At 41.6% G+C, this 22,174-nt stretch overlaps 1 pseudogene; it reads right to left on the bottom strand.

The window, feature by feature from the left end:
* Positions 1-3,569: 3,569 nt before the first annotated feature.
* Positions 3,570-21,659, bottom strand: LOC119509765 (annotated as a pseudogene).
* Between the last annotated feature and the right edge of the window lie 515 nt (positions 21,660-22,174).

The following is a 22,174-nucleotide window of genomic DNA, read 5'->3' as shown; positions in this document are numbered from 1 at the left end:
AAAAAGGCCTATGTGGTAAATCATCATTCTTGCTTCACTTATGTAAATAAACAAACCAAATCTAATGAAACCAGCCTTATTTTATGATCATAAATAATCTATCTTTGGGGTTATCTTTATGTCACTTATATCCTGGGCCATGGTCTTCTTGATGTCCTTTAAATCCTTTGCCATGTTTTCGTTCCTCAATTGTAGCTCTTTGATTAATTCTGCGAGGTACTTTATCTCTTCTGATAACTTCATTTGTGTGTTTGGAGTTGCATTCTCCATATCGTCTGGTTTTATCATATGCATTGAGATTTTCTGTTGTTTTTGGCCTCTTGGCATTTGCTCTGCACGACAGGGTTCTTTCAAGTTGTAAAAAAAAAACCTATCTAATTTTTCAGAAACAGTTTGGTGACATCCACTTTCTCTAACTAACCAGCAGATGGCACCTGTGAGTCACCTATACCTCTCAAGTCAGTTCTCTACCTTGTCCCCGCAGTGTGTGGGGAAATGATTCTTGTGGGGTCCAGCCAGAGAACTCAGCCCGGGTGTGTTGCTGGAGCCGTCTGCCCTGAATGCGGGGCGCTTGTACAGGTGGCCAGGGAGAAAGGAAAGCCTCAATATTCAAATCCCCCCAGTTCCCAGAGATTCAAGGCCGCTATGAGAGTCCAAGCCCTCATTTCATTTCAGCCCCAGCCCCTCTCTCTCGCTGTCCCACAAACCACCAGACTTGGCGTAGCGTCCCTGGGTTCTCCGAGTAGGTCCCTCCGCCCAGCCACGATCCTTCAGGACCTCTGCCGAGGGAATGCCACACTACATCACCAGTCTGCGCCATCCCTCAAGGGAAGCCCTGGGCTGCCGGGCCGTGCCAGAGCGCTTTCAGCCTGATGCAAAGATGGCCAAACGGGGTGTGTCAACAACCCCCTCCTCACACGGTTCTTCCTTCCCAGCTCCAGGACAACTGGCGGGGCTCTGGGCTGTGGGCATGGCCCCAGGCAGGAGTTTATCCAGCCCTCCAGGGGACCAGCTGCTAGCCAGGGGTTTTCTTTCTGCTTCCGGCTCTCCCCTCCGTTCCCTGGGCCCCAAGGGTGTCTGCAGTGGGCTGTCTTCCAGGCCAGACACCAAGAGGCTGGCCCAGCCCCCTCTTGCTGTGTTTTACTGTGTGGTTCCCACGATCGCAGCTGCAGCCGCTCCTGGATTTTTCCCTTTTTTTTTTTTAAAAGAGCCCGTTGGTCTCCAAATGCCAAACCCTGGCTTCCCCAGATTGCCGCACGGCTATGGAACTTCCAGCCAGCTTACTCACTCATTTCAGAATGCAGACTCCCAGTTTCACCAAGTATACAGCCCCTGGGAATTAGCAGATCTTGTCCATCTGGCGTATCGCTGTAACCGGTATTCTGGGTCACTCTCTGGTCCTTATCTAGTGTTTTTCACAGAGGTGTTCCTTTGCCCTGTCTCACTAGCCGCCATCTTAGTTTACCCTTCAGGGCAAAGACCTTTGGGGTTATCTTTGATCAAAAGGTTGAATTATGTTACCTCTCCCAAAAACATGTTCTCAATATTAATCCATTCTTATGAATATGAACCCATTGTAAATAGAACTTTTTAAAGATGTTATTTTTAGAGTGTGGCCCAACTGAGTGAAGGCTTTATGAAGAGAAAACCACATGGAAGAGTAAGAGACTGGAAGTCAACAGAAGTTGGAAGAGAAAGGGGAGGGCATTGTCATGGGCTTTGCTATGCGATGGAAAAGCCAAGGACCCAAGGACTGCCAATAGACAGCCCCAGATCACCATAGTCTTCAAGGAGAAAGCATCACCTTGCTGACACCTCGAATTTGGACTTCTCCCAGCCTCAAAACTGTGAGCCAGTAAGTTCCTGTTAAACCAACCCATTTTGTGGTATTTGTGATCACAGCCAGGAAACTATTTTGTCCTTCAATAGAAAATTAAAACACACTCTTGTGGGTTATCAAATTCTGCTCCTGTTAATTGTCTTTGAGCTACTTTATACCCCTTTATTAACTACAGATAACTGCATGATTTGTTACCTACCTGTAAATTGGACTGGATCCTGTCCTCTTGCACACCTTGTCAACCCTTACCAAATTCTCATTTCTTCCAGTTTCCTTTGGTAGCAGGCTACAACTCTCTAAAGTAATATCTCCAATTTTTCTTCCACCCTCCTGAGAAAACATCACTGAGAACTAAAACCTGTCAGCCCAAATCCCTACCAGGTCTCTAGGTTGCCTTGTAGCTGGCCTTTCCCCAGGATCTGAAGAAGCACTGCAAGTTAAACTCAACAACTTAAAATATACATTTAAGGATTCATCATTGCAGGAGACAATGATGGACTAGGTTTCTCCCTGGACAAGCCACTGACTGAGTCACTAAGGAAAACTGGCATCCCACTTTTAAGAAGACTGACCCTAAAACAACTGACTAGTACCACCACCTCTCAAAATATGGTTCAACTGATTTTCTAGGAACTGTGCCATCAACAGTCCTGAGTGGACTATTCTTAGATCCTACTTCATCCCATACAGATCTGTGATCCCTCTGAGTTGCTCAATGATGAATGAACATCATCTTCAACAAAGGGGAGACTTATAATGTTGAATATTACCTGAACCCTGTGATCCCGGAAAACAGTGGAAGATAAAAAATCCCCTACTCATTGGGTTACTGTCCAAGATGGACTTAACTTCTCCTTAGCTTAAATGAACTTTAGATAAGCTTCTCCTTGCCTTTGCAGAATTCAAACAGGACATGTTCCACCTGACCTCAACAGTAAACTCGGGAGATTATATCATTAGTGGACACACCCCATTGCTAGACCTCCCCCCCCCCCCCCCGCTCTTCAGTAGTCTCCCGTTAGCTCATCCCAGTCCTTAAAAACTCTCTGGCCCTCCACTTCAGTGAATTTGAGTCCTCTCTCTCTCCCCTGTTGTGATAGCCTTCTAAGTCACTCTCTTCTCTATTACATATAGCTTTGAATGAAGTCATCTTTGCAGTGCACTGAACATCATTGTTCAGTGCAGTTTTTTCTTTGACAATAACTAGGCTTGCGTTCTGGTTAGAAAAGAATAACACAGAGGATACATGATTAAACAATAGTAAAAGACACGTTATTACACTGTCATATCTGAAGACAAAAAGTAATTAAGATATTTAAAATATTTATGCTATGTGAAAGGCAACGATAATGGGGGGAGAGAATGGGTGAATTATTAATGCAGAGCAAAATACCTTAGAATTCCTTTCTTCCCATTATCCAACCTCTCAATATACCCTTCAAATCTTTTGTCCTCCTCTCAAACCCCAACTTCCAATAACTCAAGGGAACACCCAGCCAGCAAAGTAGCAAGGCAAATGGTTTCCAACAGAAGGGCAGAGACTGGAGGATAGGAAGTAACCTTGGGCAATGGAAATCAGGAAACTATCATTAATGGAGGTGACATTTTCACTGGCTATTTAATGATGATAAGAAGCAGGATAGGAAAAGAATCCAGAGCAGGTGTACCAAGTAGTGGGATGCACGATGCCCCAGAGGATGGAAAGTTGCAGGCGCCAGCCCAGCAGCCATCAGTCTGCCCTTCTTCAGGCAGGAATGAAGCAGATCTGGTACGAGGGTGGCACTGAGACAAGCCCAGTGATATCTGGGGTGGTGTCAATGTCCTTAGGGTCAACCGGAGACTTCAGGGTAAAATTCTGTAAAATGGTGGTCAGGAATAAAAACAGCTCCATGTGCGCCAGGCCCTCACCCAGGCACATTCGTTTTCCTATAAAGAAAAAATAACCCACAAAATTTAGGTTCTCTTTGAATCCTGTTTCTGAAATGGCACAAAGTGAATACCCCATAATTATGTCAAGAATGATTGGGCGAGTGGGTCAGTGGATACATGGACGGATGGATGGACGGATGGATGGATGGATGGTTGCACTTCCTATCCTTACCTTCAAGGATATTTACTGAGTGCTTGCTCAATAAAAGGAACTTCAGTAAACATTCACACAGTGAAACTGTTCAGCTTTTGATATTTGTACTTTCCAGAACAACCTGCACATTGATCTGGCAAAGGGATGGAGGAGGAGACAGAGGAAGGAGAGCTGTATAATTGTATTTTTCCTTCTAGTTCTGGTACAGAATTTAACACAAGGTTGATTCCTCTCATGCATTTTCTAAAGCACATGTAGACTACTTCACTCCCCTATTTAAAGACTTTACATGGCTCTCAGTGCTTGCCCTATAAGATTAGGTTCAAATTGTAAGGCCCTTTGCCTTCTGTCCCGTCTCGCAGTCCATGCTGTTTCCTTCCACACTTCCCACCCTCTACTCTCAGGTCCAGCCACGCCCAGTATTCACCCATTCCCAAACAGGACCTGCAGTTTTAAGCTTAAAATCTCATTCTGTTCCCTTTGACTGAAATGCACAGTTCCCCTCCTCTTCCCGGAGGAATCCTACACTGCCTTCAGGACCCAGCTCACATGTCATTTCCTGTGTGTACATCCCTCTGAATCCCTCTGGCAGTAGAATCTCGCCCTGTCTGGGTTCCTCCAGCCTCACATTCATGTTTCCACGGAAGCCTGGATCAGCCTGAGACATAATCCTCTCATTGTTGATCTTCCTCCCTGGCTGGGACGTGGCTCCTGAGACAGGGCCCTGTCCTAGACTTGGTGTCCATAGCATGACACCCAAGTCAGGCAGCAAATGCCAGGGAATAAAGGAGACTCAGGGCACACAGAGTTCACTGTGGGGGTGGGCACACCAATATCCAGGTTGGATGATGATGGTTCATGGAACATTTCAGGGCTTAAAAATCATTGCAAGTATCCTGCTACACTCCCAAGCTTGTCGGACCCTACAGTTCCTTGAAGGAAGGTTCTGACTATACCTAGAGCTTAGTCTACAGCAGCCACAGAGAAGCATCTAAAGTTGATGAGAGAGCTCTCTCTCCAGGGCAAACAAAGAAGATCTTCACAGTGTTGGGCTTCTGAGATCACTTGGGGACAGAGTGCAGTTACTCCAGACTCCTGCTGCCTCATCTTTGGAGAAAATGGAGCCAGGCCCCAAAGTACCACTGACCTGGTCCTATAAAGAAGATGTGTCATGAAGTGGAAAAGAGCTGGGGCATTGGGAGGGCTTAGGATCACTATAGAGAGCAGCTGTGACAACCCCAGAGAACCCCTCCTTTTCTCCAGGAGATCTCTTGTCTCAGATGGAAACAAATTAGTCTTGCCTGCTGAGAAAGCCATGAAGTAGTCACTCTTCTTAAAGTTTCCACTTTCATCCAGGAAGTGGCCAGGGTCAAACTGCCCTGGGTTAGGGAATTCTTTGTTGTCATGCAGGACAGAGGTCAGTGATGTTAAAATACCCATGCCCTGGAATGAACAGGAAAAATTCTTTGTAAGGAACACATGGAGCTGGAGATATCATTGAAAAGTACTAGCCCAATATCCTTAATTTATAGATGATAAAAGCTATTTCCAAGTAGAGGAAATGACATTCCCAACCCCACAGAACAATTAAGTGCCAGAGCCCAAATTATATCCCAGGTATCCTGACTTCAATTACAGTGCAAATTCCCCAAACTCTCATTTCCCTATCCCAAGATTAAATGATTTCTATAAAGTCACATAGTTAATTTTAGTTTATAATTAATATGACCTTTACTTAAATGATCATTTGAATTTTGACAAAAGGTGACTAAGATACCCAATATGGAAAAGAAAGTCTTTCAACAAATGATGCCAAAACAGTTGGAGATTCACATATATAAAAAAGTTTATCAACACATACCTTGCACCGTACACAAAAATTAGTTCAAGATGGACCTAAACATGAAACCTAAAACTATAAAACTCTAGAAGAAAATAGTAGAGAATATGTTTGTGACATGGCCATAGACAAAGCTATCTTACTATAAAGGAACAAATTTATTAATTAGACTTTCCCCAAATTAAAATTGTCTGCCAAAAGACATCGTTAAAAAAAATAGATAAGCTACAAATGGGGAGAAAACAGTCACAATAAATATTTAACAAACAATTGGTATCTAAGATATATAAAGATCTATAACTAAATTATAAAAAAGACAACATTAAAAATGGGCAAAAGATTTGAAGAGACATTTCAAAAAAGATATGCAAATTACTAACAAGCACACAAAAAAGTGTTCAATGTCATTAGACCCTAGGGAAATAGAAACTAAACCTCAGTGAAATACCACTACACACCAGCCAGAATAGCTAAAATCTAAAAGACTTACAACACCAAATATCAGCGAGGATGTGGAACAACAGAATTCTAATACATACTTTTTGAAATATAAACTGGGACAACCACTTAGGAAAATTTCCCTGAAGTTTCTTATAAAATTAAACACACCCCTATTTTATGGTCCAATAATTCAAGACTTGGTAATTACCCAAGAAAAACAAACAAACCAAAAGACATGAAAAAGAACAAATTTTATTCAAAATGGCTCTATACTGGAGACAGCCTAGGTGTCTACCAGCAGGAAAATGGATAAATAAATTGTATATTTATACAATGGAAAACCACTCAGCAATACTAAGAAACAAACTACTGATACATGCAACAATATGCATGTATCATATGCATCCTGAATGCATCCTGAATAAGAAGCCTTACACAAATGGCTACATACTTACCTATGGTAGAATTCCATTTATATTACGTTATAGAACTGCTCTTGGTTGAAAAAACTTCAATACAGTAGTAGAGTGGGCATAAGGGAACATTCTAGGGTGTTGGCAATTTATGTTGTGTTTTGATAGGGCTCTGAGTAAAAAAGGTGTATGTATTTGTCAAAATTCATTGAATAGTACAATTGTGGTTTATGTATTTCATAGCATGTAAGTTTTACCTCATCAGTTAAAAAAGGAACCTCAAACAAATAGTGAACTCTAGTAAATGATACACATGCTGAAGTGTTAAGGGGTAAAATGAACTGATGTCTACAACTTACTTTGAAATGCTTCAAAAGGTAATATTGGTTGATAGATGCATATAGAAATGGATAGATATATGATAAGACAAACATAATACAATGTTGTAAAATCTAAGTAGTGGAGAAGTGGGTTTTCACAGTACAATTATTTCAAAATCTATGTTATAATATTTTCATAATAAAATGATGAGGAAAACTTTTAAAAAGAGATCCTGTTTTACATACTGTTTTATATTCTGCTATTTACAATTAACAGTGTAGCATGAAGAAGCTTATGTTTCCATTAGGAAAGCTCCAGATCATCATCCAAATAATTGCAGAGTATTCCATGACATGGCTGTACTATAACCCATCGTTCCTCCAACTGTGGAAATTGGAATTGACTCTCCTACTTGCAAAATACATGATTCTCAGATAAAGTAAACAGTTCATATATGTTTTGCAACTTGTAAAATGCCATGTATGCAGAGGAAGGACAGATAAAAGGCTAAAGAAATTTAAGAAGTTATCAAGAGCTGTCGTATCCAATATATTTCAGGGCACAGTGAAGCTCCTGACCTTAGACCTCTACCCAAACCACAGTCCTCCAGAGACATCCCTACAATGGTTCATTCCTTCTTTCACTTTGTGATGGTGGAGAACTGACTGGATTCTCTGCAATTATATTGTGCAAACAGGTACTCCAAGAGCATTGGCATAAAGTGAAGGAGACACAAGACTTGCCTTGGGGATGAGATATCCTCTGAACTGAATGTCCCATGTCACTGCATGGGGCAGGCTGGTGGGCAGGAGGTCAGTGTATCTCTGGATCTCGTGAACCACGGCATCCGTGTAGGGCATGCTGCTCCTGTCCTGCATGCAGGGGCTCCGGTGTCTGCCAACCACGCGGTCAATCTCTTCCTGGACTTTAGCTGTTAAGACACAAGTATGAACTGATGGGAAAAGAAGAAACCCCTGTTTTCCCCAAAACTCATAATGCAGTGTCTGAACATTATTTTTGGCAAATCAAGAGCTAAATGTAGCTTTCTAGGCAAGTCTGAAGTTCATGAGAGCTACCAACCCATATGCCCAGAAGAACACCAAACCTAGACTGGTCCTCTATCAACAAATACCCACACCTACGTCAACTCACAGTGGCTGTGCCTGCCCCAAATATCTTCCCTTGGAGTCAAGACCTGCATCACAACTTTTCCTAAGGCACACTCATTCAGTCACCCTATCTTTTGTAGGTGGCTTTGTCACCATTGGAAACTACTGAACAGATGACAGCTACAGAAATATAAATTTAAATGATGAATCTTTTCCATAGTAGGACTATCTTTACTTGCTCATTTTTGTTGTCATACCTGTGACCTCTGGATGTTTCAGCAGGAGCAGGAGTCCATATCTCAGGGTGGTGCTTGTTGTCTCTGCCCCAGCCACAGATTACTTGCAGTGATTACCAAGTTTTCAATGAAAAATTTAGAATGTTGATTGTTCTTGTCCTAGGAATAATTTGAAGTAATTATTTTACAAATTAATTGGACAGCATATTTAATTACAATTAATTTAAAGCAACTCAGGATGTTGTAAAATTAAGCAAACCTAAAAATTGGAGAATGCCGTATTAGAAGTTGCTGTTTTAGCCTCCTTGCTGAATTGGTTATCATCATTTTCTATGTTACAAATCTGTAAGTCTTTTGCTTTCCCCACTCTCCTTTTGTCTTTGTAAATATTTAGTTTTTTAAAATTCCTTCATATTCATTTTAGAAGGACTTGTGATGGAAACACAAATATGTGTGTTCAACTGGTGTGTGGTATGGCAGACACTGTAGTTGTCTTCATTTCCAACCTCCTTCTCCTTTGCTCTCATATAACACAGTGACTGTAAAAGTAAGTATCAATTTATCACACACACACACACACACACACGCAGAGACAGGTTTAGCTATGTAATGATTTTTAACAATGAAGCATAAGGAGACATCTGTTGGTTTCATATATCCTCCTTCTTTCAACATAGATTTGAAGATGAAGGTGGGACAATATGCTAAGAAAGTTGAAGGAGAAAATGGAAAGCATCTGGGTACCTGACGCTATTACTGAGATACTGAACTGGACTTGGGCCTGTTGTTTTGGGAGAAACACACTTCACACACATGATGTCACTGGTCAGCTAGACACCAGAGACTCAAGCGAGCTAAGCAAGCAGTGTTATTTCAGACTTCTACCAAATTCTCTGCATTTCCAAAGTTGTAATGATTGTGTAGAATCTCATCATGCCTGTGCCGGTTTGAGTGTATTGTGTCCCCCAAATACCATTATCTTTGTGGTCTTGTGTGGGGCAGGCATTTTGGTGATGGTTGGATTTGCTTGGAATGTGCCCCACCCAGCTGTGGGCAATGATTCTGATGAGATGTTCTCATGGAGGCATGGCCCCGCCCATTCAGGGTGGGCCCTTATCGGTGGAGCTATATAAATGAGCTGACTCGGGGGGGAAGAAAGAGAGTGCAGCTGGGAGTGATGTTTTGAAGAGGAGCAAGCTTGCTAGAGAGGAACATCCTGGGAGAAAGCCGTTTTCAGGCCGGAGCTTTGGAGCAGATGCCAGCTGCCTTCCTAGCTAACAGAGGTTTTCCGGAGGCCATTGGCCATCCTCCGGTGAGGGTACCCGATTGCTGATGTGTTACCTTGGATGCTTTGTGGCCTTAAGACTGTAATTGTGTAGTGAAATAAACCCCCGTTTTATAAAAGCCTATCCATCTCTGGTGTTTTGCATTCTGCAGCATTAGCAAACTAGGACAATGCCAAATCTAGAAAATGAAAAATACCCTAGCTATCCCTTGAACTTCATTCTCCCAGTGCTCCAGAACCTTCTACAGAACACCAGAAATAATTTCCCTCAAACATCTTCATGCTGGTTCAAACTCCTACCTAAAAAACTCTAAGATTCCCAACCCACTATTCAAGTTTCTTCAAAAACACCAACCTCTGCCCAAACTCCTATTTTATTAAACCCAGTTAAACCTCCTGCTTTCATCCACTGCATCTCTTTGAAAGCCACACCTTTGGACCTCTACTGCCCACTTCACTGGAAATCCCCTCCCCTCACTATCAATTTATCCCATCATTTTCTTTCAATACCTAATCTAAGCTGGGGATATTCAGGAAGACTTCCTAGGTTATGCTCATTCTTCCCACTCTGCCATATACGATCTCCACTCATCAGTAACAGCCTCACTGTTTCCCATACTGAATTGTATTTCATAGTGACACTCATTTCTCCTGAAGTGTGTGATGTGTTTGATTATAAACGCCTTTCTTCCGTTAGATTATCAACACCTGCAGAGTAGGAATCAGGATTCCTTGTTTTTAACCTTTCACATTTTAAAATCCCTGTGATGCCTGGTACTGTCACTTATTTAAAGTCTAACTGCTTATAAAGTAGTGTTTTTTTTACTAAGCCAACTAAATGACCCCAGAAAGTACAGTACTAATCAATGAATTATATAACATAGACAGCCAATCATTTGTTCACATCTTACCTTTTCCATTTGGATCAAGAAACAGTCAATGAAGTCCTGAGGATTATTAATGTCCAGGGATTGTTGGTGTTCTTTTACTTTCTCCAAAATGAAATTATGTACATAATCTTTATTTTTAAGAAATCTATTATGACTTCCTGGGAAATAACGTTGGAAGATAGGGAACATATTGCAGATCTAAAAGGGGAAAGACTCATTTATTCAACGAAAAAAACATTTGAGCACTCCTATATATCCCACTCATTATGCCAGGCCATGGCCTCTTGCTTGAGGGATAACTTCATACTGTGCACACAAAACAATTCTCTACACTGATGAAGAATTTGAGGGAGGAATCCTACTAGATGATCAAAGACGATGTCATTTCCTTCAATCAATTCTCACATTCCTGCATCAAGTTTTTCACAGCAATCCTTAGATATAGGATGGCAGGAATTACATATGATCCACATTTTGCAGATAAGGACAGAGGCTAAGACAGTTTGGGCAACTTCTTATAGAGCACAAAACTAGTCACTACTCCTTCTACTTCCACCAGGCAACCACTAATACCCATAGTTTAGAAATGCTAAAGGGATTTTCAGGTGACTATTGCTTCAGAATCTCTACAAGTTACATACACTGTTATCTTAAAAACCAAGAGATTTATGTTTGTAATATCACGATATATATAGATTTCTATCATGAAATGAAACCCCATACTTTATAGTTGAAGTGGCCTTGGACTAAGAGACTAAGTGGTTTCTATAAAGTCACATTGTTAATTGTAGTTTGGGAAGAGTGCAAGACATAGCAGTTCAGCAGACAGTAAATGTGTGATATGTACCTATAATTCATACTCACATCCCAACATTTTAGCATCCCTGACCCAGATATCTGGAGTCCTGGCTGCTAGGGTGGCTACTGTAGCATGTGACTCTCTAGCTATAGTTCATATTATCTGTTGCCCCAAATCGTGCCTATTCTCCACATCCCAAAGTAGGATGTTTCAGTCCTGCATTACATTCAGTTAGAATGTTGCCCCTGCTCTACAGTAGAAGAGCTAAGAAGTCTGACTGGGTGGTCTGTGAGGTGTTCATGAGATTTGGACGTTCACTGAATATTGTAGGCTTGATCCTAGAGAGCGCCAGAGTCATCTATGTAGACATGGCGGCATGGGAGATGGTGAAAACATCACTAAATAGGGAGCCAGTGGGCTTGACTACAGCCCTAGATTCCACTTGAGCTTCATGAATAACCTTCCCTAAAAATTTGCTTAACATTTCTGGGCATTAGTTTTTTTATTCATAAAATTGGGGGGTTGGAATAAATGATCACCAGAGACTTTCCAAGATGTATAGTCCATGACTTCAAGCTTAGAGCAACATTTTGGTGTCCAGCTACTGTACATCATAGCTTGGTCCACAAAGATTTTTGAACTTTCCATCTCAAGAGCATAAATAGTTCCTGAAGAAAGGATCTTGACCTCACCTGGATCCATGCTGAGCTGAAGATCTTGAAATTGTCATTGAGTTTCTCCATTAAGTTAAGAAAACACTCATCATTATACTCAAAACGATTTTTGAAAATGATGGAGCAGATCACATTGCAGGGAGCACTTGCCAGGATAAAAGTGGGATCACAGGGAGATCCTAAACAGATAGAAATATTTTTTAAAACTAATACAAAAATCTCTTAGTTTTTAAGATAATAGTATATTTAACTTTTAGAAGTTTTGAAGCAATAGCCATCTAGAAATCCCTTTACCATTTTTTAAAAAGAGAATATCTAAATCAAACATACCCTCTTTCCCCCAAAACCAAACTAACTATTCCATTATAGCTAACATAATAATGGTTTTCCAAACACCCACTTACCTAATCTGCCTCTCAGGAGTGAGATTAGGGTATGAAGAGTGAGGCATTCTTCCTGGGCACAGAATTTAAGGGGGCAGCAAAAAACTCAGCAATTAAGAAAAATCATATTTTATGCAATATTTTAAAAATCAGAATTAATGCCAAAAATAAATGACAAAGATAATGTCAACAATTTTTTGTATTCTAAATGGTTATTTGTTCCAGAAGACTAAAGTAGTTGAAATACATCAAACAATTAAAAGGTTGGTATATTAAAACTCATAATTTCAAGACTAAATATTTTATTTATTCCTAAAACAGAAATGATCATAATTCTACTTTCCTGGCTTTAAAGGAAGCAAACGCATCAATAATATTTTCATTAAAACCACTAACCATTTAAAAAATACATAAAACCTGTGTATAAGGGCATACATTTTTCCTTTTGCTTCAAGCTCCAGTATGGCTCGGTACAGCACTGCTGCCTCGACTCACCCTAGTCTGTAACCCCATTAATTTGCAGGCAAACAAAACAAATATTAAGTAAAGCTATTTTTAATATCCCTTACATAGAGAACTTCGGAGGAAGATGGCAGAGGAGAGAGCTACTCCTCCTATAAAAAACAGACAGTGGACAGGCAGACCCTGTCTGAAACAACTGTTCTGGGGCTCCGGAAGCCAGGGGAGCACTGTGCAAGCTCCAGGGAAGAGCAGTTCAAGAAACTGCGTAACGCGCTCCGCGGCAGCTACTGGTGCCCATACCCCTCTCATGAGGTGAGCTGCCTTGGGTCTGGTCCCTGGGTGGCTGCTGCAGATGGAGATGGAGTCAAAACCCTTTTCCCCAAGAATGGGGGGTGGGGGGGAGGGGTACGGCTGAGCACTGATCATGGCTTTTGATCAGCAAATTTAGGTCGCTGATCTGTGGCTCTGACCCGCAGTTTCAGCTTGCCCTGGATGGGAACCATCAACCATGGTTTCAACCCCACCCCTGACAGGGGCAAAGGCAGTGGAGGTTTAAAGATGCAGGGCCTCCCTAGGGCTGTGGGGAAAAGTTCACGGAATGGCGCCTTCTGCTGGGCAGGCCAGAAAAGCACAGCTTTGGGAAGCTGACAAAAAAGGCTTTCCTGACTTTCTACCCAGGGCTCTTTGGAACCAGGCTACACCCCTTCATGGGTCCCTGACCCTACTTTGGCTGGAAATTCTGACTTGGGAAAGTCCTCTTGGGGAGAAGACCCTGCTCCCAGAATTTGTCCTACAGGCAAAAGCAGCTAGAGGCAGACACAGTGAGTTGTAAGTTGTCACATTTGGCCATCATTTCAGATTTTATCTTCATTTTATGGATGAACTAATTTAGGCAAAGGTAAAATGCAGTCGAGTGTATCTATAAAATGAGATTGTTGTGAGCAACTGATCAATAACCTAAGTATGTAAAAAAAGCCAATTCCCACAATTCTTACTTGTAGAGAGAATTAGATGACTTGAGCTGTATGCATTGTGAGGAAACTACTAGACAATGAATAGTTAACTGGCCCTGTGCCAGGTTTGTTTCTAGATTATTAAATAAAAAAAGACTGAGCTTTTAAAGGAAGTTGTATATTACCAAAGGAGATATTTTGAAAAGCTTTGAGACCTTCCTTTCTGCTTCTCAAACCAAAATCTTATTTTCACTCTTTCTCTTTCCTCATTTAAAAGAGGGAACTAAAAACTGTGGATGGGGGACATTTGGATTCCTAGATGACATTCAGGATCACATGAGTCAAAGCTGAGGTGCCACTGGAAACTCAACAGGAGTCATTAGAGTTGGCAATGGGAGGTAAATAATTACACTAAGATCCTAGTTCATAATAACCACAATCAAATAGAGTTAAAAACAAAAATAATTAAGCAGAACTGAGAACAGAGCCAAATTTCAAGCATAAGGATATGGTAAGTAGTATCTACTAATAGCTGAAATCTTATCAAAAGTTATTTTTACCCCAGTATTTGTGTATCTTTCATAAGTTTCATATACTTTTCCTTAAACTATATGAAACAAAACAGTAGTTACTGAATAATTAAACCACTTACATTACTAATTTATTATTTAAAAACCACATTGTGCAAGGATAGCTCTAACCCATCTGTTTTCGGAAGATCTGTGAGCTTAGCATGGTTTCTACATTTTAAGAGGCACAACAGTTATGTAAGTACCCACGTGATACCCTTGATTTTATTCTTGACCTCCAAAGCCTAAAATATTTACTTGCTGACATTTATATGTAAAATATTTGCTCACTGGCCCAGGATTTTGTTCACCCTTGTTTTTAGTGATAATGAAAATATGAATCAATATTTCCTACCATTGGGACATTTTGAGTAAAAAAAAAATTTTTAAAGCTTGGGTAATGATACAATTAAATGAGACTTTTATATCCCCACTGGTACCTATAATTGCATGTGTACCCCCAGAGAGAAGCTTCCTTGGTCCTCCAGCTGAGGGCTAACTTAGCCATTAATCAGAAATTGCAGGCAGCTGCTGCAATTTCTCCAAGGCTGTAATTAGAGAAGAGATCAGTCTGTTAAGGTCAGCAACCGAGTAAAGAATCACCCACCATTGGTTTTCCTCAGCTCCTCCACAAGGCAGCGGGCTTCCTCCTAAACACCGTCCTCAATGCTCCTCTTTCCCATCCCGAAATTCCTCAGGGTCATGAGGGAGAAGCGTCGTGTTCGCTTCCACATTTCTCCATTGCTAAAAAGGATTCCTACCAGGATGGAAAACAAGAGAAAATCCTCCTTCAAAAATGTGGTGGTCAGAATAATGGCCCCACACATACCCGCCTTCTAATCCCTGGAACCTGTGAATATGCTACCTGATAGGCAAAGAGCTCTGCAGATGTGACTATGTTAAGGACCTTGAGAAGGAGAGACTATCCTGGCTTATACAGATAGATATAATCTAATTACAGCAGTCCTTAAAAGCAGAGAACTTTTTCTGGTTGTGGTCAGAAGATGTGCCTATGGAAGGGTCAGATAGACACAGGTTGCTGATTTTGAAGTTAGAGGAAGGGGATCGTGAGCAATGGTAGGTGGAAGTCTCGAGAAGCTGGAGAAGGCAAGGGAAGAGATTCTCCCCTAGAGCCTCCAGACACTAACACAGCTCTGCCTACACTTGATTTTGGTCCAGTGAGACTTTAGTCCCATGTAAGACTCCCGACCTACAGAACTGTAAGATGATGAATGTGTGAAGTTTTAAGCCACTAATTTTCGGGTAATTTGTTATAGCAGGCATAGAAATCTAGCACAATGTGGCATTCCTGGAGGGAGATTAGGAGGAAAGACCTGGCTGGCATGCCACTGTGCCAACCTCTGCCTGAATAGCTCAAGCTGCCACTTGTAATGGTCCCACCACCCACAAAACACACATACATACAATGGGTAGGACTTTTTCCTCCATTATCTCATCTGAACCTCACCAAACCAACAGGTAGGCACTGTTGTCCCCATTGAACAGATGTGGACGCTGAGGCTCAGAGAGGTAAATGTCTGGCCCAAGATCACACCACCACGAAGGCTGTGAGAAAAGCACCATCACCTTTTAAATGAATTCCCTCCTGAAATCTGGTCAACCAGAAATCACATTGGAGGAGAGATCTCTGCAGGGTTTTTTGCTGAGAAGTTAAGTTCACTTAACACTTGACATAAACGTTTTACTCTTACTCCATATTCTTCTAAACCTTCGGTTTTGGAGGTTTCCACAGTCAAAGGAAATGTATAAGAGCCGCTGAGCTTCCTTGGGGCAGGACAACAGGGGAGGCCAAGGACTTTTGCAGGAAAGAGCTAGGAGAACTCTAGAAGGGCAATTCCCATGCTCTCTGCAGCTGTCAGGGCCTGGGTGGGTTCACTGGGGGTCCAGGTGAACAGAACAACTATCTCCAACATTATTACATGCCTAGTACTGTCCTGCCAGCAACACAGGGCTATCACACTTAATTCTTGTAAGAGCCCTAGGAAGTGGGTGCTATTACTATTCCCATCTTTACACATAAAGAAGTAAGACAGAGAATTATGAAGGAACTTGTCCAAAGTTACACAGCTACATACAAAGACCAGATAGTCAAGGAAGCCGTATGGGTGGCCTCGAGGGTCTGCCTTATTCACCATGCTTATTGGACGCCAGTCCCAAAAGGAAGGGGAAGCAGTTTCGTGTGACTATTAAGATAAGCTGGTCCCACATCCACCCTAATCCGGACTGAACAAATACCCATTTTAAAAACCTTTAAGGTTTCTTGCTTTGGTCCACTCCACATGGTAATTTTTGTTCACCTGTTTCTAACAGAAGATTTGAGGCCAGATCAAGGAACTTCTAGGCCTTAGTGTAAATCTAAATAGCCTGCAACCGTCACAGCTCTCATCTGTCCAGACTAGGGGTACGGAGGGGTACTTTAAGGGAGGAACAGGTTAACCTCCATCCTTCCTCTGGCCATGCCCCACCACTCTTTGCTTCTCTGTAATTCTCTCCTTCTACCTCTTAATCCTTATCCCTAAATGTCCAAAACTGAAAACTGAGTTATATTTTTCCATGTTTCAAAATGATCCAAGGAACTTCTATGGAAGATGGTGGAGTAGGGAACTACAGGACTCACTTCTCCTACAAAAACAGCTAGCGGACAGGCAGGAACCGTCTGAAACAACTCTTGTGGGGCTCTGGAGGCCAGGGGAGCACTCTACAGCATCCAGGGAAGAGTGGAATGAAGAGACTGAGAAACTGTGCTAAAAAACTGTGAGTAACTCGGAGGCGGCGGCTGGTGGCCATCCCCTCCCTTGAGGCGAGCCGCTTTGTCTGCTCCCGGGCTGGCTGCTGCGGATGGAGAAGGCTGTGGAAGCCCCCTTCCCAAAAGCAGCAGTGGGAGAGTGTGCAGGGCTGAGAACTGATCACGGGTTTTGATCAGTGAATTTAGATGGCTGGGTCCCGGCTCTGAACCACTGTTTCAGCCTGCCCCAGACAGGGACCACCACAGCCATTGTTTCAACAGGACAGGGGTGAAGGCGGTGGAGGTTTAAAGACGCAGGGCCTCCCTTGGACTAAGGTGGGGAAAGGTGTCTGAAGAGCGCCATCTCTGGGCAGACCAGGAAAGTACAGACAACCTACTTAGAGAAAATATTTGGAAACCACATATCCAATAAGGGCTTAATATCCAGAATATACAAGGAAATCCTACAACTCAACAATAAAAAGACAAACAACCCAATTTAAAAATGGGCAAAAGACTTGAATAGACATTTTTCCAAAGAGAATACAAATGGCTAAAAAGCACATGAAAAGATGCTCAACATCATTAACTATTAGGGAAATGCAAATCAAAACCACAATGAGTTATCATTTCACACCTACTAGAATGGCCACTATTAAAAAGACAGAAAACTACAAGTGTTAGAGAAGATGTAGAGAAATAGGAACACTGCTGGTAGGAAAGTAAAATGGTGCCGCCACTATGGAAGACTGGCAGTTCCTCAGGAAGTTAGGTATATAATTGCCATATGATCTGGCAATCCTGCTACTAGGTATATACCCAGAAGAACTGAAAGCAGGGACATGAACAGACATTTGCACACCAGTGTTCATTGTGGCATTATTCAGAATTGCCAAAAGCTGGAAGCAACCCATGTGCCTATCAACCAATGAATGGATAAATAAAATGTGGTATCAACATGTAATGGTATAGTTTTCAGCTGTAAGAAGGAAGGAAGTCCTGATGCATGTGACAACATGGATGAACTTTGAGGATATTATGTTAAGTGAAATAAGCCAGACACAAAAGGACAAATATTGTATGATCTCACGAATATGAACTAATTATAATAAACAAACTCATTGAATTAGAATCTAGAATATAGGTTACCAGAAGATTGAAGAGGGTAGAAAATGGGGAACTGATGCTTATTTGTGCAGAATTTCTAATTAGGTTGACTGTAAATGTTTGGAAATGAATAGAGGTGATCGTGCACACTATTGTGAATGCAATTAACAACACTGAATTATGTGTGTGAATATGGGTGAAAGGGGAAGTTTTGGGTCATGTATGTCACTAGAAGGAAAGCTAGAGGATAAAACATGGTACTGTATAACACAGTGAACCCTGTTATGGACAATGGACTTTGGTTAATCATATAAACATAATGTTCTTTCATGAACTATGACAAATGTACATCACTATTACAAGGTGTTAATAATAGGGTGGTATATGGGAAAAATATATGGAATGCAAACTATGGACTTTAGTTAACAGCAACATTTTAAATTCTTTCATCAATTGTAACAAAGGTACTACACCAGTGCTAAGTGTCAACAAGAGGGGGTAAGAGGGGTATGACATTTTTCTTTTTGGAGTAATGAAAATGTTCTAAAATTGATTTTGGTGATGCATGCACAACTTTATGATTATCCTGAGAGCCACTGGATTGTACACTTTAGATGGATTGTATGGCATGTGAATATATCTCAATAAAACTGTTTAAAAAAAAAGAACTTTGGGGAAAAAAAGAAAAAGTTAAAAAAAAAAGAGATTCAGTTCTATATTAGTGGATTATTTCCTGCTGTGTCATATTCAGAGATTTGAATATGTATTTAATCTGGTTGCTTGTATGCTACTACACACACACACACACACCCCTACCAAGTCCTTGATGAGTTTTCTCTACCACTGAAACATTTCCCCTTCCAGAAAACTCCTCTGCATGGTCCATCAGAGCTTCCTTCACAGCTTCATACCCGTGCAACACCACAGAGGGCTTCATGCCCAAATGTACAGTGAATATGGGGCCATAGACTTTTGCTAGCTGGGAAACCAAAATACAGGGCAAACATTAATGACAAAGGCATTTTTTTTTTTGGCCTGATATGGTTGTATGTGACTCAGATAGATACTGTTTTGTACCACTGACTTTCTTAATCTGCACTCACAATATCAAATATTTCTTTTATACATATACCCCATAATCTGCTATTCATGGAGTGCGCAGTGTGTGCTAGACATAAGCCTAGGAACTTAGTGCAAACCTTATTCCAATCATCCTTTTAACAACCTCTCAAGATAAGGTTACTTATCACCATCTTACATATGGCAAAACCGAGACTCAAGGAGTTTATGGATCTTTCCCAGGGCTCCATGTCTAAAGAGGAGAAGAGCACAATTCAACTACTGTTTGGCCCAACTAAAGCCTGAGCAATGTGTCACCTCCTCGTGCCTGCCTGGGAACCAACACCCAAGCTGAGAGTCCAGAATCATCCAGAAGCACTTTCAAAATGCCTGTTGCTGGGCTCTGGCTCTGGGAATTCAGATTCAGTAGATCTGCAGTGATTACTATAAAACTCTATTTTAAATATCCACCCAGACCCCGTTTGAGAACCCCTGGTGGAACCAACACAGTAAAAGTGTTAGGGCAGCAAGGGTTGCTGAGGTGTGAAAGCAGCTCTAGAAAGAACAACTTCTCCCGTCCTGCAGCCCATGCAGCCCAGAGTGCTCTGCGGGGTTCTGCGGGGTACGCCACCACCCAGCGGACCCCGACTGATGAACTCACTCACTCTGGCACTGAAGCCCTGGCTCTTTCCTTGATTTCAATGATAGTTTTCTTCTTTTAAAAAGTTTATCATATGTGCTGAGCCCTCGAGCATGGGACTTGCCCTTACGAAGCTCATTACCACAAAGGAGAGTCTAAAGGTGTATGTAATGGTGCCTAAGAGTCTCCCCCTGAGTACCTCTTTGTTGCTCAGATGTGGCCCTCTCTCTCTCTAACTGAGCCATCTCGACAGGTGAACTCGCTGCCCTCCCCCCTACGTGGGATCCGACTCCCAGGGGTGTAAATCTCCCTGGCAACGCAGAGTATGACTCCCGGGGATGAATGTGGACCCGGCATCGTGGGACTGAGAGTATCTTCTTGACCAAAAGGGGGATGCAAAATGAGACGACATAGTTTCAGTGGCTGAGAGATTCCAAATGGAGTCGAGAGGTCACTCTGGTGGACATTCTTATGCACTATATAGATAACACCTCTTAGGCTTTAATGTATTGGAATAGCTAGAAGTAAATACCTGAAACTACCAAACTCCAACCCAGCAGTCTGGACTCCTGAAGACAATTATATAATAATGTAGATTACAAGGGGTGACAGTGTGATTGTGAAGACCTTGTGGATCACACCCCCTTTATCTAGTGTATGGATGAATGGAGGAATGGGGATAAAAACTAAAGGACAAATGGGGTGGGATGGGGGGATGATTTGGGTGTTCTTTTTTCACTTTTATTTTTTATTCTTGTTCTGGTTCTTTCTGATGTAAGGAAAATGTTCAGAGATAGATTGTGGTGATGAACGCATAACTATGTTATCATACTGTGGACCGTGGATTGTATATCATGGATGATTGTATGGTGTGTGAATGTATTTCAATAAAACTGAATTTAATTAAAAAAAAAAAAGTTTATCATAACAAATCTAAAGAAAATACACTGCTTGTGGGGGCAGTCTGAGGAAATGGGGTTGGGAGTAGAAAAACAGCCGGTACAGGTAATAGAAGGTTGTATTTTTTAAAAAGAGTGTATTCACTATAAAGACTTTGTAAACAATAATAAAATTGGCTAAAAGTCAGTCTGATTTCTTATTATCAACACCATGCACCAGCAATTCTAAACAATATCAGCGATAAAATACTTCTCCCTGCTGGGAACACTGTTCCCCCTTCCCAGCCCCTCGATACATCACTGCAAGAGAACATATGACCTTTTGAATAAACATACACAAATCATATGCACTGCCATTTCACAGCCAGGGAAAAATCATTGAAAACAAAGACCTAATGTGGCCCTTTCACCTCTTTATTGTTTTTATTATTTTGACTCAGGCATACAGAGTCCTGTGTGTTTTACTTCCTGCAAACCATGTTGCTTCGTTCCATTGTTGTTGACAATGACAGGCCGAAAATGAAGAAGGTAGGAACAATTCCCCTAGTCAGCGTTACAATTGCTCAGTATTACAATGATCTATTTGAAGAGTTGGCCTCTAGGAACATATTTCATTTAATAGTGGGGACCATTCCTATTTACCCCTTGCAAGCCCCTGCAAGAACATGTGTACTTACATCATCCATGGATTTGCCAAGGTTCCTAACATTTAACTGCAGGATATTTCCAATAACTGGGAGAGGAGTGGGGCCAGGAGGGAGCTTCCCTTTCCCATAGTTCTGTTTCAAGTGCGAAAGGAGAAGCAAACACGAGAGACACAGCAGTAGGACCAAAATTGGACCCATCGGAACATTTTCTTCCTGCTGAGACAGCTGGTAAGCTTGGAGTTCAACACCTTATAACACAGTGCTCCCTTGACCTTTGCTCCATTAATCATTAAAGTGACCCATCAGTGTCTACATCAACTTGCATCTCTTCCAAGTGGACTGTGGCTGGCCACTAAACATCAAACTTGTGCACCTCTACAAATTTGGAGAAAGTCTAAAGTACAGAAGACAATGTTTAATTAAAAAAGGAAAAGAAAACATGTTTTTCTCAGAAGAGAGGTTACAATTGAGTGGATGTTTTTGAATGGCCCAGATACCTGTTTTCAAACACCCAGCTGCAACCCAACCTAGCTGGTGTCTGGGAGAGGGTTGGCAGACAAAGCTCTTGTCTCACATCTTTACCTTTCTAGTAGCTCTCTGTGTTTTGTCTTAAATTCTATTCATCAAGTATCCATTACCCCTGGCCTTCAAGGAGTTTATAGTCCTCTAAGCAAGTTCATGTAGAAATCAGGTTTATCATAATAAAGAATAGAAAAGCATTGGTGGTTCAGAGAGAATTTGAAGAAATTTGGAAAATACATAGAAGTACATGAGGTTC

This window comes from Choloepus didactylus, chromosome 15 (genome assembly GCF_015220235.1).
Source record: "Choloepus didactylus isolate mChoDid1 chromosome 15, mChoDid1.pri, whole genome shotgun sequence".
In the NCBI taxonomy this organism is placed as follows: domain Eukaryota; kingdom Metazoa; phylum Chordata; class Mammalia; order Pilosa; family Megalonychidae; genus Choloepus; species Choloepus didactylus.
The sequence above is the reverse complement of the archived record's forward strand: the minus strand, read 5'-3'. Positions and strand labels throughout refer to the sequence as shown.